Here is a 17,868-nt window from a genome sequence, read left to right on the forward strand (position 1 = left end):
CCTTCCCCGCAGACCCGATAAAAAAATTATGGTTTTTTAATCAATTGAGAAAAGGTACCCTCTCCCCTTCTTCCCTTAGCAGGTCTTGCGTAGCCCCTGAGCAGAACATAATCATCTTAGATGCTATTAGTGATAAATAATCTTGGACATGCGAAGTCCAAGATTGTTTATCACTTGGACGATGTCATGACATCCTGAAAGCTCAGGGAAAATATAAAAAAATCCAGATCCATATGAAATCGAAAAACTTTCTTTCAAATCTGATTTTCTGCTAAAATCCGGAGAAATTTTTAACAAATCCGGAGAGCCAGAAGAAGGGCAAAATATCCGGAGAGTTGGCAGGTCTGATTTTGGTATACAGGGTGATTGAGAAAGAACTACGATTTCAAAATGATTCTACACTTGAAATCGACCATTAATAATATTGTTCATAAAACGCACAACCCCAGCCCCTTATGTTCACATATTACTTACCATTCTGTGTTTTCAATTTGAAAAAAAAAAAAGAAGGAAACAACACAATTTTGAAATCCAGGGATTTTCACTGAGTTACGCCGTAAAAATATTAACTTGATATTTTGATTATTGTACAAGTAGAATTCGATAAAATTACATTATATGATGCATGGAAAGTAGCTCAACTGAGTAAAGGTATTTTTTTAGTTTTGGCATATTTTTGAAAAAAAAAAAAATTCTTATTTGGACGCTTTTATTTTGGAGAATCTCTCGCGACCTGAAGCGCGATCTACACTTTGGGAACCACTGTTCTAAAGAAATCTACATGGCACACGGAATTTTATATAGATTGAAATCACAATAAATGTAGTTGAAAAAACATTAAAATCTACACGTCATGATCAATGAACTAAAGTTGTAGAGCGGAAACGGAATCTGAGAATGCAAATGTATCCTAAGAAAATAAGGACTCTTTCACACGAGCACTAAAAATGCGAAATCTTTAGTTTGAAATTTGTGCATAAAAACTATTTTTTTCGCAATTTTTGTAATTATTTTTCTCCTTTATCCCTGATTCAGAGTGCCCATAGGCAGCCTAGAGCCATTCTTTGGTGGTTTAATCTAGAGCCCCATAGAATATGGGTATAAAGATGCCTTCATACCGATCCTCACAAGTAGTCGATGGGAGAAAATATCTTAAAATATTTTCAAAAGATTTTGAAAAAAATCTAAGATCTATCTTTTTGGAAAATATGAAAGAAAAATTCCAAAAACATCCAACGATGTCCCAAAAAAAAAAAAAATTTCAGGAGATATCAAAGACTTTGCGAGTAAAAAAAAAAGGTGAGGGGTGGAGACTTTCAAAATTTCTGCGCTTAGAAATATTCACAAATATTCATAGGCTGTTATTACACTATAAAAGTTTAAATTTTTTTTAATAAAAATTGACAAATTCAAACCAATAAGAGTATTGATTACATTCAAGCAAATGCAACCGATAGGTTTATTGGTTGTTTTTCTCAAGTTTTGTGAAAGATCTTTTATCAAACTTTTATAGTGTAATCACGACCTTAGTGTACTGAAATATAATTATATTATAAATATATTAGACTGAAATATAAAATTTCACTTTTTTTAAGTTTATAGACTGAATATCGAGTAAAATATACTTGTAGGTATCGGGGCGGGGGGGGGGGGGTACCAAAACTATTCCAAGTGCTTAGGGCCTTCAAACGTCTTAATCCGGCGGTTAGTGAACGCCGTACGTGGATAACTTTGTTTAATAAAAGTATTTTTTTTAAGTTTAAAAAAATTAAAAAAAAATAAATATTTAAAATAATTTTTAAATATTTATATTTTTTAAATAATTTTTGAATATTTATATTTTTTAAATAATTTTGAATATTTATGTTTTTTAACTGTGGCCGCTGTGGTGGTCGAGTGGTTATAGTGACGGACTCGCGATGCGAGGATACGGGTTCAAACCCCACAGTGGTGGTCGGCTGAAGTTGGTTTTCTGTGGTTCCCAACTTTAAGGCGCAAATGCGAGCCGATCTCCCCGTTAAAAAGTCTCGCCACAGACAGCAACAGTCCTACAACGATAAATCATTCAATCATAACACTTCACTCATAGTTAGAAAAACTGGTGGCAGATGGCGGCACTACACATAACAAGCATTACAGAGAAACAAAAAAACTTCACGTCAGGTTTCACTACACGTACACGCACATTCCCGCATGTACCGATTCGTTGGGGGTTTCGCGGGGGGGGGGGGGGTGTTGTGGTATAGCAGTAGTAGGTAGGGCCTCCAAGAAATGGCTCGGGGATCCATGATGTTCTTAAGTCAGCCACCTCGTTGGGCAATTTGCCTGTTGTGGCGTTGTATTTGTATATAATTTTGAGACTTAAAAAGAAAAAAAAAGTTAAAATTTTTTAATTAAATTTAAAAGTTATTAAAGTATTTAGTCAATTAAATATTCGTAATGAATTACAGAAAGGCTTATAATATTGAGTCCGTCAGTGGCCGTTGTTGGCAGGTTTTATTGTATAAAATTGTAAAGTATGGACAAAAGGCAGTTAAAGTTGCTATATCTCCTTTATCTCAGAAGGAAACGGAGGGATAGACGTATGTGGGTACATCCTATTGATGAACAGGGACCTTCATGTAGTGTTTTTAAGGGTATTTATGGCAAATAACTAAAATTCCGTGCAAAATCATCTTTAAAAAGTAGCCAAAGATACGGACGAATTCGCTCCGCATCGTGTGAATAGCTCCGAATAACCTAATTGTCAAAACTTGTATGTGCGGATGCGGAGCCCGCACAAAGGTTTTGACACATGCGGACAAGTTCCGGACCCGCATGAACACTTCGAAGATGCGAGCGAATTTCGGCTTGTCTGAAAGGCTCAGTATATACCAATTGTTAAAACTTCTTCCGGACCCGCATCCGCTCCGTGTGAAAGGGACCTAACGCCGTGATTTTCCGAATGACACTTCAGGCACAATATGGCAAACTGGCGCGAAACTGCGCATTACCAAACAGAAAAAAATTAGGTCATGTCTCCAAACCAATAGCTGCACAGAACAATTATATGTGGACGCCTTTTATACAAAAGGAACCAAGCGCCATTAAATAAAAACTGCGAAAAAGCTATTTAAAGTTATCTTTGATTCAGTTCTCTCTTCAGTTTCGTAGTTGTGAACCAACTACGCACACAGACGGCATCACAGCCTATATGTCACTTGGTTCTATTTAAATAAAAAAAATCCCACCTCTTTTTCAATAGTTTAGATGTCGGTATATCTCAAAAATGTTAAAAATGGCGCTTGGTTACTTTTATATAGAAGCCGTCTATATAAAATTTCGAAATAAAAAAATACCGAAAATTGGCCATCAGACCAATACCTTACTTAATATGCTCTGTAAAGAAAATAACCTTTTCCATCATTGAATGCCGTTGCATGTACACCCAAACATATACTTCATGTTTCCTATAAGAAATGGTTTTTTTTTTATCGTAGGAGATTTGTTTTTACTTGGAAGTTGAAATTTTTGGAGTATATTTTGTGGGGTGGAGCAAGATTCGCGCATAGTGCATGTACAAATTACAGATAGTCATTTGAAAAAGTGAAAGCAACTTCAGTTATTATTCGGAACACGTATTTCCCGTGAAGATAAGAACCTGAACTCGACAGAGGTCAGTCATAGAAGCAACAAAGAGGAAAAGATAAGGGTCCGTCGGATATACGGCCGAAAAGAAAAACAGATCCTCAAAAATGACATTTATCTAGCCGTGTTGACACACCAGCCAGCACAGCCCTCTCTCTCTTTCTTTCTTTCTCTTGAAAAGCAGCAGCGCCACCTCACAAACCCTAAACAAAGTCCACAACATTCAGTTTCTTCCTTCATACACAAACGCACCTCTCGACAATACTTCATCACATGACTTTTAGCGTTCCAAGCAGAGGGAAGAATTATAGCTCAGACTTGGTTTAAAATGTACATCTCCTAGAAGTATTTTGCAGAATAGAGAATTGTTATTCTAAATTCGGTTTTGCGATATCCACATAGTTTCTTAACATGGAGAAACTTGAAAATTCCAATGAACAAAGCTAGAAGGGGGAAAAAAACGCAATTTATGGAATCGAAACAAGAACCACGTGCTATGATAATGTTGTGGCTAGGTTTCGATGTCTACACGCAGAGCAGCTGGATCGTTCCCACGTGATCGTTTTCGCGCTCAAGTGGGCCCCTAAATGTGAAGAACAGAGCCAATCCATTCTACATTTTTTTTCAAATTGCCGAATTCTTACGCGAGACGTCCGTGTCGAAATTACTCGAATCAGCACTCGGGTGATTGAAATATTTTGGTTCGAATACGAAAATAATAATTAAAAAGATGCGAGTACATGTATTGACGGATACCACGTTCCTGTACCTTGGTGAAAAACTTGTAAGTAAAAAATTTTAAAGCTATTTTAAATGTATCCTTTTTGCTTCACGAGCCGCTATCCATTATTAGAATTAGTTAGTATCAATGTTATTCTTTCAGATATGATGTATGATAATTTAGTTCCGAAAACCATGACGCTGAATGCATACGTATATCTTGTATATAGTGAAGACAAAATCTTAATAATGGTACGATGAAACAAAGTGCCATCCTTTCATCCTGCATGTTCAGATATGTGATTAAGCTCGATTTAATATTACTTACCGATTAGAAATTGCGGTGCACAATCTATGTGACAGCAAAATGAACTGATAACAATTAACTACAGTTTTACGTTTTCTGAAATTGAAATCTCTAACACTCTTTCTTTGAAAATTAATAAAATTTTTTAATTACGAGGAACCGCAATACCTGCTCATAATAATGGATGCATTATTGTGGACGAATTTCAAATGGTTATAATCACTGACCATTTTTTTTTTTCGTATCACTACCATTTTATGAAAAACAGCTAATTACTTAGAGATATGGCTTTCTTAACATTTACAGCAGACTACGTTTTACACACGGTATGTGTATGCCGATTAGAATAAAAAAATCTGATACATTAATGTAATCTCAAAAAATTTCTATGAGCTGAAATCCTAGAGATCAAAATCAAAAATGCGTCAATATATAGAAATGTACACGTTTTTCTTACAACAGAAAAAAAGGATTAAATTCACAAAAATAATATCAATAGATCATCAACTAACATTACTTTACCAACTTTAAATAACCCTGATTACTTGACATAACTGATCGTTTTTCTAACAATCATGTGCCAAATAAAGACTAACACAACACCTTCTAAAACAATTAAGGATTGATAACTTCTGAAATCACATGGATGTTATTCATAGTGTGTATGTGGATTAAAGCATAGAAGCATTCACTGATACCACTAGAGAAAATACATTTTTTGCGCTGTAAATTCACCTTTCATCATAATCATACGTTATTCTTAGAATAAGCGCATGAATGTCTACAATATGGCTTTAGAAGCGTATAAAATTAAGAATTCTGAGGAGGTAAGAATTCGTAAAACGTGATAAAACTATGATGCATTTACTGCCCCTTCAGTCAAGCACGGAATGCAAATCCGCGAATAATTAACGTATTGATTGTGCGAACTTATGATTGTGCTCCTTTGATAGTATATCAAATGACATGTCGACTTACAACGCAAAAATTAGGCAAATCAGGCGTTGCGTGAAAAACGCAGGTTTTCGTGCGAGTTCTTTAAATGGAAAATTGCTTCGCCTAGCAATGTTTATTCTATTAAATGTTAACCCAAAAAATAAGATTTTTTTGGAATAGATTATCTTTGTTGATCAAAATATACACGCTCGTGTTACACTAAGAGAAATAACATATCATTAAAGGCGAACTCTCTCCTGCTGTTCTCTATTCTGCCATTTTTCAGATTCCCATAACTATTCTACCTCAATAATGCTATATATAAAGTTACTATTACTAATGAATTTAAGTGCGACACAACAATTTCATCATATCTTATCGGGTCAAATTTCGCCCAAATATCAAGGCCGCTGTAATATTTTAAGTTTCCAACATCGAACGTTTGTAAGTAGCAACAAAACAAGTGCGGAAGTTGATCTATCACTGAATTATGCCGTATAAGCATCGCTTTGGTCTCGCATCGCGAAGACCCGGGTTCAAATCTCCGCAAGCGACATATTAGTGGTCGGCTGAAGTTGGGGGTTTCTTTACGTTCGATGCACAAATAAGAGCCAGATTAACGTCCTCTATGCCTGCTGTGAGCTCCAGGACTGCATAGATAGTAAAAGACCTCACAGCATTTAAATATGCGCATAAGAATGTTCATTCGTTGCTACTTTCTGATTTGGAAACTGATATTCACCTCTTCCCCGATAAAAAATGTTAGTAGAGTCAATGGCGGATTAAAGTCGGTCGAGGCCCCGGGAGCAGCAAAAAAAAAAAAAAAAACCACTGGGCTCTTAAATTAGAAATAAGTGTGAAGTTTGGGTTTTTCGGGGCCTTTTAAAAATCGGGCCCGGTGCGCCCGCCGTTAAATCCGCCTCTGAGTAGAGCACCTATTCGGGTAATAGAACAGACCTGTGGGTAGTTAGCGAAGTATTCTACACCTCAAGAGGAAAGAGTGCACAGAATAATCCAGTTTTTTTTTTTTAACTGAAAGCTAGTCGTTTAGAACTAAGTAGTTTTTCGGGTCTCGACGTGTTAGTCCAAACTTTCTCACATTTTTTATTACATTATCACATACTGTCTGTTCAAAATTGTAAACAATCGAGTCTTGCATAAAGTACGTATATCACATTAATCGGGTGTTTTTTTTATTATCGTATTACCTTATTTCTGTTGCTTTAAATAATTATCTCATACTTATACAGACACCGCAACATCCAAGTATATATATAAATAGTGATCTCTCAATCATACACCCTCTCACTTACACGTTTCTCTCAGTTATAAGACAATTTTCTGAACTGTCAAAGGTATAGCATAATAATGCTATTCACTTATACGCCTCTCTCACTTATGCGACTTTTTTCCTCATACCCTTGCACCGACGCATAACTGAGTGTGTTTAATTTACGGCAAACCAACTAATACGAGCTGATAATAAAATTTCAATTGAAATACGGGAGTATCTTTGAAGAATAATTAACGACGAAACCATGTGAAAACTTTAGCATCGTTCAAAGAAAGCATTGCCAAATACGAAACGTGAATACTACCTACTTTCACTTTGGGGTCATTCAAATACAAATACAACGCCACAACAGGCAAAATGCCCAACGAGGTGGCTGATAAAAAGATGCAAGCATTATGTCAGCTTCGATGGGGGGGGGGGGGTTGGATGATGCTTACGTCATCAATCACCCTTTATGAAGATATGAAATATTCTTAATGGCATCTTATTCGGTGCGCCAAAAACGGAAAAAACCTTTCGATAGTTATTGGGCACCCGAACCAACATTCTCCCTATTGATAAGTCCCTTACAGAGCCACTTTAGCGATCTTTAAATATTTCAAGGATCCTTCAAGTGCTCTGGGAATGTGTCCGGGCCGCTTAAGTGCTCTGGAACTGTGCCACGCATCACTCAAGTGATCCGTAATTATGCCACGGATCACTTAAGTAATCTGGGAATGTTCCGCAGGTAACTTGAGTGATGTAGAACCGCACTGGGGGCCGCTTAAGTAGTCTAAAACTGTGCCACATGTTACTCAAGGGATCTCTAAATGTGCCACGGGTCGTTCAAGTGTTCTGGAACTGTGTCGCGGGGTGATCTTTGCGGCGTATACTTCAGTGATCTGAAAATGTGCCACGGGCCACTTAAATGTTCTGGAATTGTGCCACGGGTCATTTAAGCGATCTATAAATGTGCCACTTAGTTCATCATTGAGGGGGCAAGCCACATCAGATAACCTTTAGGGCCACATTTGGTCTGCAGGTCAAGGGTTTACCATATATGGCTTAAAAGGTGGGTCGCAATGAATTTCTTAGCGAAATTTTGAGTTCTTACCCTTCAAATAGCATTGAAATTAACAAAAATCGATTATAACACATATAAAGGTATTTTCTTTCGAAATTTTAATTTTTTGAAAAATTTTTTTACATTAAAAAAATTTAATTTCTTTTCGTCTGGAGGAGGCACACGAATCCTCTATGCCCCCCCCCCCCTCTTTTCCACGCACGTTTCTGATCCCACCAATATGTGTTAGGAGGTAGGAAGCAGTGCTGACGAAATTTTGCTGACAAGGGGGGAGGGGTCATAAATGGCTAAAAATTTGCGGACGTAATACTTGAATGGCCTCTTTCATTTTTCCGGGCAAACCAGTTTCCATCACAAAATATATTAATTGATGCAGGTCGCATTTTGAGTCTTTTTGGTCCCGATCGCTTTGATTTTCAGGCACATATTTACGATGGCCTTTTCGGTGCTCAGCGATGCCTGGTCTTTCTTATTGAAAAAGCGGAAAAATATAGACTAAATTAACTGAGAGCGTGTTCGAGCTTATTCCCTTGTTCAATCGGTGACGAGCTATATCCCCGTCTGTCTATCTTCAAGTCTAAAATAAAAATTTGATACTTTCCATTATTCGAATGTAATTTATTTCCTTGATATGTACTCAAATAGCCATATCAAGATAAACGGTAAATAATAAACGATGCAAAAAAAAGCTGGCGGAACACGAGTTAATTAGAGCAAGAGCTAATTTTTTCAAGTTTCAACGTGTTTGATACAAGGGGATATAACCTATAGGAACATTATTTTGTACATCGAAACAAAATTAATGAATATGAAATCCTTCATTTTTAAAACATAATTTTTGTTCTGTTGTATTTTTGTCGCACCACGGTCATTACAAACACGAGAGCTTATCAGAGAGAAACATATTTGTTTATAGCTGATTGCGAACGGCTTCGCTTCCACGTCTTTCATACAGGGGTTGATACGCTAACAGCTAAGTGCGAGGACTTCTTGCAGTAACCATGCTTGTGCAGTCGTCTTGGTGTCATCTATCTTCAACAAAAGGAATTAGTATTTCTTTGAGGAAAATATTTAAAAAGGAGGCAATTTCTGGATAATGGACACCAGTGGTTCTCGACCGTTTTGAAGCCCGTGGCACGTTTTATTTATTTTTGTACTTAGAGGGCCAAATCATACACATGACTAAAGGGAAGTGAGTGGTAAAAATGAAACGGTGAATCACTCACAGCCCAGTTTGACTTATGTTAGGAGCCGATAACGGACCGCGGCCCGGCAGTTGAAAAACACTGATATAAACCTTGATAGCAATTCTAATTTTTCTATTTGACAAATTAGGAAGCAGAAGAAAAACGTGTGTTCTTGTTTTTGTTAGGTGGCATTGCACTGACACGTATGACCAATGCTCAAAACTTTAACATACGGTCTACAGCAAACCGTAAATTATACGATTTACATACCTTCTATAGCCATTGCAAGAGAAAAGAGCCCAAAGAAATAGGTCGAGATGGGCTAAGAAACGACGTATCGAATGTGATATAGTGGCAACGAAATGAACATGCTTCTGAAAGAGATCAGAGAGGGGAAAAAAAGTAATACGGAAAAGTTAATTTTGCGCTTCAACAAAGAATGCGTGGCTCCTCTTTTAAAAACAGCACACGACTTCGGAACTCCGGCGCGGCAGATATCTTTCTTAAGCGAGCTCCTGATGCTTTCACCCCATATCTCTGCTTCCCATCCTATCATAGCAAAACCGATGTTTTGGAAAAGCGCTCTTCTTCAGCCTTAATTCGGAAATGAATTGCGGACGCCAATGCTGCATTTGCAGGGGCATCAAGCCTCGTCCCTAGGGTGCCCTTTGAAAACGTGATCATCAACGGAATGGTTTTCCTAATACCTGCTCTCCGAACTCACACGCATCGTATCAGATGAGCAGCCCACGAGAAGCCCATTCGGTCATGTTCCACGTACTGCGGTATAAGATATCACCCAACACAGTAAGTGTGTGAGTACAGAAAGTAATCTCACAAAGAAACCTTACCAAATCGATAATAGGGTTCAGTAACAAAACAGCCAGCATTTCCACACGAGAATAAATAGGTTGTAAAAATTTAACTTTCACTCATCAATGGCTACAGATGGCACATAATTATGTTACGACGATTGATATAAATTGCATGCGTAAATTCTTGTATAATGATTAAACGGAATAAAATTCCCCTTTCGAAACACCGCGTATACGAAATATAGATCGTATGACAACTTCGATCGCCTTCCTTGTTATTCAATAATCGTCATAATGTTAAATGAATAATGAAATTTCAGGAAAAGAAAACACTTTTGCACATAGAACTAGGTGCATTATTACGGATTAGATACAAAATCTTAGTTGCACAAAAACAAAAGAAACGAATGCATGTTTTTTTCTCACATATCTTTCATGCTCAAGTGCTATATACATGTAAAATAAATATATATACATATATTCATTCATAAATATATATACATTCTATATATACATATACAAAAACCTTAACATTTTTTAGGCCTTCTTTTTATCAACGGAATTAATATCTTTGCTGTAATGCCAATGTCAACAGTACTTAAATAAATGACTAAAGTTCCAATAAAAACTGGTCTGGTACTATTTAATTATTTTGATTTATCGAAACAGTCACATCATTGAGAGTATTTTCATAATATAGCGCACTTTGTAAACACATTGCCAACCCCTGCGCTAGTACGGCTTTTGTTTTGTTTGGATAAAATGTTTATTTTTATGTTTCAATGATTTGATGGCAAGAATGAATTGCTAACAAATATGAGAATCATCATTCCAAATATCACACAAAACATGCTTTCTTTTCAAAATGAACTACAAAACAATAGCATTAATGGTGCTTATGTAATCAACCACACAACTAGCCTTCTTATCTTAATTTTAAAACGTTATGAGAAGTTTTTTATACCATGAAACATATATATAGTTATTTTTTAAATAAGAATATTATTGTTGAAACAAATGTGTTAAAAATAATTGAAAAAGAAAAAACGATAGTGCTCGGTAAAGCAGAGAAACACAAAATCACGAACAAATTAATAATCGAATTATGTTCACTGAAGATTGTGTACATGCAAATGTGATCTCGGTGTCGGAATGGAACGAAAGGAGGAGTGAATGAGATTCCTACAGGTGATGTGAAGGTGATAATTTAAGTCGATGTCTCAAGATTCCCTTTTCTCGAGTATTCGGTGAATATGCGCATATTTCTAATAATAAAAACTAATAATTCTTTGTCACAGAGAATTCAAATAGACTTGCTTTTGCGAAACAGGATAGTTAAAATAAGTAAGGAGAGTTGATGATCACTCCAATTAGTATGCAAGTAGTAGATGTGTCATAATGTGTAGTTTCCAACCTGCGGAGAAGATACGAAACCACCGGAAACGTTCTTAGGCACCCATGAAAGTTCGATATAAATAACAAATGCTCTCAACAAGACCGACTTCTGTTCATAACTGTGCGACCCAATCGGACAATATCTGCCACAGCTGTCATTTGATTTTGTTGAAGTCACGGAAACAACAATTTCTAGGCTAACTGTTTGCAGAAGGATCAGGGAGAGTGACTTGCTTGCCATCTACTTGTGTGTGCGGAGCCCGTTTACAATTGAGTCGGTAACATCGGAACTGGACAGAAAGTCAATGGAGCAATACGATGTTCTCCGATGAGTCGCTATTCAGTTTCTGATTGGTTCTCGTTGCAACAGAATTATTGGAGAGCCCGTTGAAACACACCCAAATGATTTCAAAATTACAGAAAAAGATTACCGAGTGGTAGAGTTTTTGTCTAAGCATGATGTTTTAAAAAGACACAACGTTTATACCTACAAATAGCGCGAACGATCGACAAATAAGATCTCATCTTAAAGATAAAATTTCAACAACTGGATATAGTACCGTTTTAGTGGCGCCACTTATATAGATAAAAGAAACCTTAATGATCTGACGATTCTTGTGACATCTTTATACTTTTCCAACATGAATGCATTGCTGTTTTACTCCTGTATTTATCTTGGCCAGGGCTGGAACTAGGAGGGCGCGGAATTGCTCCGAGCGGCAATATAGGGGGGTTCGGAAATTTTTAGGAGAAATTTAAAAAAAAAACACGAGTAAACTAATAAATGAAACAAATTGAGTTTTACAAATACTCTGACAAACAAAAAAAAACAAAAAAACACGAAGTAAACAAACAAAAGAAACAAATCGAGTTTCACAGTTAGGATTGCAACGAATAACACCAAGTTTTACAAAACTACATTTGCCCCCCCCCCCCCCCAAATGAATGAATGAACGCAAGCCAGAACTCTACCACCGGGCTCATTACTAGGGCTCGGATTTTTATGCCCTAAAGATGAAACGTCGTAACTGATAGGTTAAAAAACCTGAATTTACCGATCAGCAACGACGTTTCATCTTTAGGGAATAAAGATCCGAGCCCTACTTGTTACGTTGCCGAGATCTCTTCCAGCCCGGCTTCGTGGCAGTCTGGAACACTTGTGTTAATTCAGTCGAAAAAAAAAATTACAAAGTAAAATTACGGCCCTGATCTCGGAAATAACTCCCATCGACATCGATCTATATTGACAAAAACTAGGCGGATACGGGTGATGTTTCGTAGATCAGATTGTAATGGCTCATATCGTAACGATATTTTTAGGGTCAAGTATTGCGTGATTTCTATGACGGTCACACTAAAATAATATTAACTAAATTTCTTGAAATAGCAGTAAGATACCTGCCTCATCATATGGGCGCAAACATAACACGAATCCAAAGACGAAGATATTTGTCACGGCAGTAGTCTTATATACACACATAATGCTCATTTATCCTGCTATGCATTTAATGAAGCGCAAACTACTATTTGCATCCTCTTTCCTTCACCAGTATCAGCTGCGGCAAGCTGAAGACAATATCAGCTGGGTGATATCAGCAACACTGTGCAAACAATTGATATAATGTCTACGCATTAGCTTATCCACCTAATGGATGGTGGGTATATACATGGGTACACTCAGGAAACGCATAATGGGGCACGAGAACCAATCGCTTTCCTATTTCGGTAATGAAAGTGCTTGCTTATTCGCTAGGCAAGTATCGCTTGTAGAACATTCAGGGTGAGACGATGAGCAGAGCTTTGAAATAGCTGACTAGTGCTTACAATAGCATCCTTCCTATAAACCATCAGATTTCGTAGCATTCAGACCAAATACACATAAATCTTACTTCACCAAAAAAAAAAAGTGAGTTGCATAATAATTTCGGGAAGGAGGTATATATTCTGTACAAATAAAATTGTTAGTTCTGTTTTTTTCATATTCAATAAGCATTTTCACGTAAATATAACGGATTGGGAGCAAAACAGGTTTTCAAATGAAATCAACGGAGATCAGCTTAATTTAAACAGATTTTAATTTCATTTCATGCAAAAGAAACTGAAAATATGGAGTGCATACAAAACCTTAAGCTATCTTTATAGCAAAGTGGAAAAAAATTACACACCGGATATTCACGACATATCAATATGATTTGAGGGGAAAAAATCTACACATAAATAAAGTTAATAAGTGAATATAATGTTGAACACATGCTACACAAATGACAAATAAGCACAGCACGTATTTCATGACTCTGAGCATTGAAAAAGTAGTGCACAAGTATTTCAGTTGCAGCCGAACTGTAGGTGAAGGAGTGGTGCAGCTGGCCTTCTGCGCAAAGCATACGAAATACAACCGCGGGTGGCTCATTCACTTCATCCATCAATGCACATCCCATTCCAACATACAAACAACCTATATGCATGGAAACAGTGATCCCAACCTTCTTCAAGAGACTGCACACTTCCAAATCGAATTCGAAGTAGCGTTACCATCTCAGAATTTATAAGAAGCGCAGCATTTTCACATCAGAATACCCCTTCCCCCTTTGCTGTAACCTTCACAGCAGAAACTGTCCGCCTGTATTCCCAAAGTTTTCCTGGATCGAAAAGGTATGAACATCACACAGAGCAGCCAAAATAGCAGAAATTCTATTCGCGCGATATCTGTTTGAAATTCAGATAGTTATTTATTGGGAAGAGGGAGGAATATCATTTTTGCCAGGCGCAACCGGAATTCCATAACCTTAAAAAGAGGGGGGAAAAGTGCAAAAGAAGAGAGTGCATGAGCGTTGGATATAAAAGTAAGGGACGAGGAAATAACACTGGCCACATGCTGTTGAATGTTAGCCTCTCCATCCATCTCAGAACGAACTTGAGAAAAGCAGGGTGAAGGAAATCTCGACCAACACGGCCATCAGCATCCAGACGAAGGAATTTCGCTCTCTGGGAAGGGGGAGGCTGAGAGGTCAATTCTTTCCGTAAACCAAGAAGACGTTAGCTGAATAATGTATGGTCAATATATATGCAAAAGAAAGTAATAATAGTACGGCCTGCCCCGGGATTGCTGTTACGCGTGCGCACACACGAACCGAGAAGATCACAAGAGCTACCAGCTAAGAAAGGAGGGGGGGGGGGAAGGGGGTTTGCATTCAATCTTGAGACTACGCAATCGCTCACTTAAAAAGTGTGAGATTTAAAATTCATAATTCTCATTGAAATATGCATGCAGTTTCATAAAACTATAAGGTAATAATGTTCAATACTGAAATATATTTCTCAAGATTACAACAAGCAAATTAACGAAAGAGTTTGAGGCGAAACCAATCTTCAATCAAATAAAAATGAATTAAAAACCTAATATGGGCGGGAAAAAACTGTCACATAAAATTTAGATGAGAAAACATTTTATTCCTTCAACAAATTTTGTTTACCAAATTGTATTGCGTATTGTTTGAGTGATAAAATCAATTTTTCATATAAGTTTCATGATTTACGCGATAAACGTTTAAATCCTTATCGGATGAAATACTTCACGGAGTGGGGAGAAACCTGTTTTTTTGTTCTGAAAATAATTGTTATCGGCCAGAAATATAACAACGTAGCTAATTTTGTTGATCCGAAACAGTTTTCTACTTACTGGGACACCATAAACAAGACATGCTAATTCAAGCTGATTCCGAAAACGGATCCGGGAAGTGTATGCGAGGTGAATTTTATATTCGAGAGCAACATTCACTTACAGATTTTTGGAAAGACCAAAATTCCTTCGCACAACCGTATTCCAAAGAGTCAGATATACACGGTGATTCAAATTGTTTGTCCATAGCACTCTGCATCCGTTGACTTTAGAAATATATTTCTAATTACAAAAGTTTTCAAATGATATGCAATTTCTTAAAATGAAATTTTTATGAGGGGTCGTATGTATAAAAAAAATTAACTTTATATACGGTCCTCGTGTGCTAAAACTTAGTGAAATGTAGAACCGGCTTTGAAAAGTCATTTGCAAAAAGTTACATATGGCATGTAAAATTCATCGATATCGAAGATGAAAAATTACAATGTATTGGTGACTTACACTGTATTGGAGTGTTTATATTGTGGCTTGAGAATCTTCATTTTTAGAGACTGTACAGAAATGAAATTACCTCAACTATCGGTTATTTTATTTAAATTATTTTATTATGTATTTGAAAGATAAATGCTTTTCAACGATTTCTACTTCAGAAAATTCATCCCTCTCAGACAAAATTATAATAAAATAATTATTCCACCTTTTACGGACCAAGAAGGGAAATGAAAAAAATCGACAGATAGAATGAAATTGCATGAAACGTTGCTGGTTCCAACTTCAAACCACTGGTAAGCGCAGAACCGGGGAGGGGGGGGGAAGATCACACGTCCCAAGAGCAGGATAATTATAAGAAAAATCGGTCTGTCACGGGGCGTTAATATCCTACGAAACCTACGCAATAAATCTTCCCTCAAAACACATTGCTTTGGATCCGCGCCTGACCACTGATCACATAAGAAACGCAAATGAAAAGATGATCTCGTTGTAAAACAACTTGGCTGAAAAGACTTTATAACTAAAAGTATTGATGAGTGAAACTCACTCTTTCAGTCACAATGAAAATTACATTTTTTACAGAATTTTCACACTTTATATATGTTTTCGCAATTCGCGAACCACGCCCTCAATCATTGCTGATAAATGCTGAAAAATTCTAAATCAAACATCTCGATAAATATTGCACTTAAAAATATGGAGTTTTCTACAAATGACTTTTCGGAACATGATCTACATTTGACTAAATAGAAGTTTTGGCACACAGGGACTGAATAAAAAATTAATAATTCTACTTTTCAAGTGCTTTTCTAAAGTCAACGGTCACAGAGTTATTGTTTCTATGGACAAACAATTTGAATCACCCTATAGAGGAAACCGTGCATAACGAATTCAGCACATGGTGGTGGACTGGAAAATTAGTTTTAAAAATATATGCGTATATATAGAAAGTAATTATATTTTACTGTTGCACGGCATTCAATAATTTTCGGGAAACCCATTTTACTCTCGATTTTGGCAGCTGAATCATATTTTAATTGGCGACCGAATTTCGAAGGGATCAACTAACAACAATAAAACCTCTCGACTATCAAAGATCAACGCGCAAGTAAAATTAACAGAGGAAATTAATCTGAAATTCTCCGGAAAAAAAGTCAGTCTGACTTAACAAAGACAGCATAAGAGGGCCGACATATGATTTGAGAAATCTAATCGTCCACGTGAAAGAGAAAAGTTAGAATTAAGATGAGCAGTAGAGCATTTTATGTATAGATGTCATATCAAAACCGTATATCTACAACAGCACGTGTGTTTGAGGCTAAAACATGAGAGCTGGAAGTATTTTTCTTATGCATCATCCCTTCACAGCCGACTTGGTCTCATGACATGACCAGTACATCAACTAACGTTTAAATTCAGCTCGAGGCTTGTGACAAGCATCAAATTATTCGCAAGCTCCTCATCCATCCATGCTTCTGTGGACTGAGCGGAAACTGCGCCTCGACGTAATTACTAGGTCCTGCTTGTTAGTCAGGAGAGCGGAATTAACAACAGCCACCCCAGAGATGATGTCACGCATCGCCGTCTACTTTCGTGCCGAAATGCAATGAGCGGACAAACAAGTGGCACTGCAACACTTGTAAATTGCGCCGCGCTCAGAAGAGCATTCGCTTATTATAACGGGTATGTGTACTGGACGGGATGGAGAAATGGGGAGGAAATGTTGTTAGAATGCAAGCCATAGTGGTATACACGCCACGGCAAAAATCCATGAGTGAAGGGGGAAAAACACAATCAAAAATATTATTCTACATGATAAGTAACTTTTCCGCTGAACCGATGAGTCTGCATCACGCATGTACATATTCTTAGAACTATTAGCATTTGCGATTTAGACATGGCAACGATTTATAAATTTCATTGTTCTTCCCGAGTGAGAAGAAACATAGTACTGTATTCTGATAGTATTGATAATCTTATTTGCAGTTTTCTCCCCATATAAATGCCACTCAACATTCTGGCTGATATAGTAAATACTACAAACAAGATAATTATTAATCTGTGTAATACATGTCCATCATATTTCACACAATCAACAACTATCGAACTAGAAGTAAAAAAGCTATAACCAAAGTATCAATTTTAGTAAGTAAAACATATAGCAGCAAGCTATAGCATCAAGTTATAAAATCAGCTGAAGATCGACTACAAAAAAAGATAATCGTACGTTCTATGAAAAAAAATTAGAGAAAATAATTCACATCAATTAAAACTTATATCAAATTTTAATTACAATATCGTCAGATATGAGAAGACCTCTTGTTAAGAAAATAAGAATCAATAAACTAAAAAAAAATAATAATGATCCGAGCCGTGTTATGAAAAAAAGAACATCTCAAATGATTCATTAAAA

At 36.7% G+C, this 17,868-nt stretch overlaps 1 protein-coding gene and 1 long non-coding RNA gene across 7 annotated transcripts in view; one reads left to right on the forward strand and one right to left on the reverse strand.

Annotated features, from left to right (window-relative positions):
• Nucleotides 1-17,868, reverse strand: part of LOC149065592 (single-stranded DNA-binding protein 3-like) — a 156,490-nt gene that overhangs the window by 57,714 nt on the left and 80,908 nt on the right. The gene's annotated exons all lie outside the window — the stretch shown is intronic.
• LOC149065593 (uncharacterized) overlaps nt 3,865-17,868 on the forward strand; it is a 44,944-nt gene continuing 30,940 nt past the window's right edge. The window contains exon 1 of one of the 3 annotated variants that reach the window (XR_016195609.1): nt 3,865-4,411. This is a non-coding gene — a long non-coding RNA (uncharacterized LOC149065593). The remainder of the gene's footprint in view (nt 4,412-17,868) is intronic. The other 2 variants (XR_016195610.1, XR_016195611.1) reach the window with 2 other exon arrangements.

The sequence above is a fragment of the Pholcus phalangioides genome, unplaced genomic scaffold, assembly GCF_987345545.1.
Source record: "Pholcus phalangioides strain wild (caught in Gottingen) unplaced genomic scaffold, Ppha-v1.0 ptg000039l_1, whole genome shotgun sequence".
In the NCBI taxonomy this organism is placed as follows: domain Eukaryota; kingdom Metazoa; phylum Arthropoda; class Arachnida; order Araneae; family Pholcidae; genus Pholcus; species Pholcus phalangioides.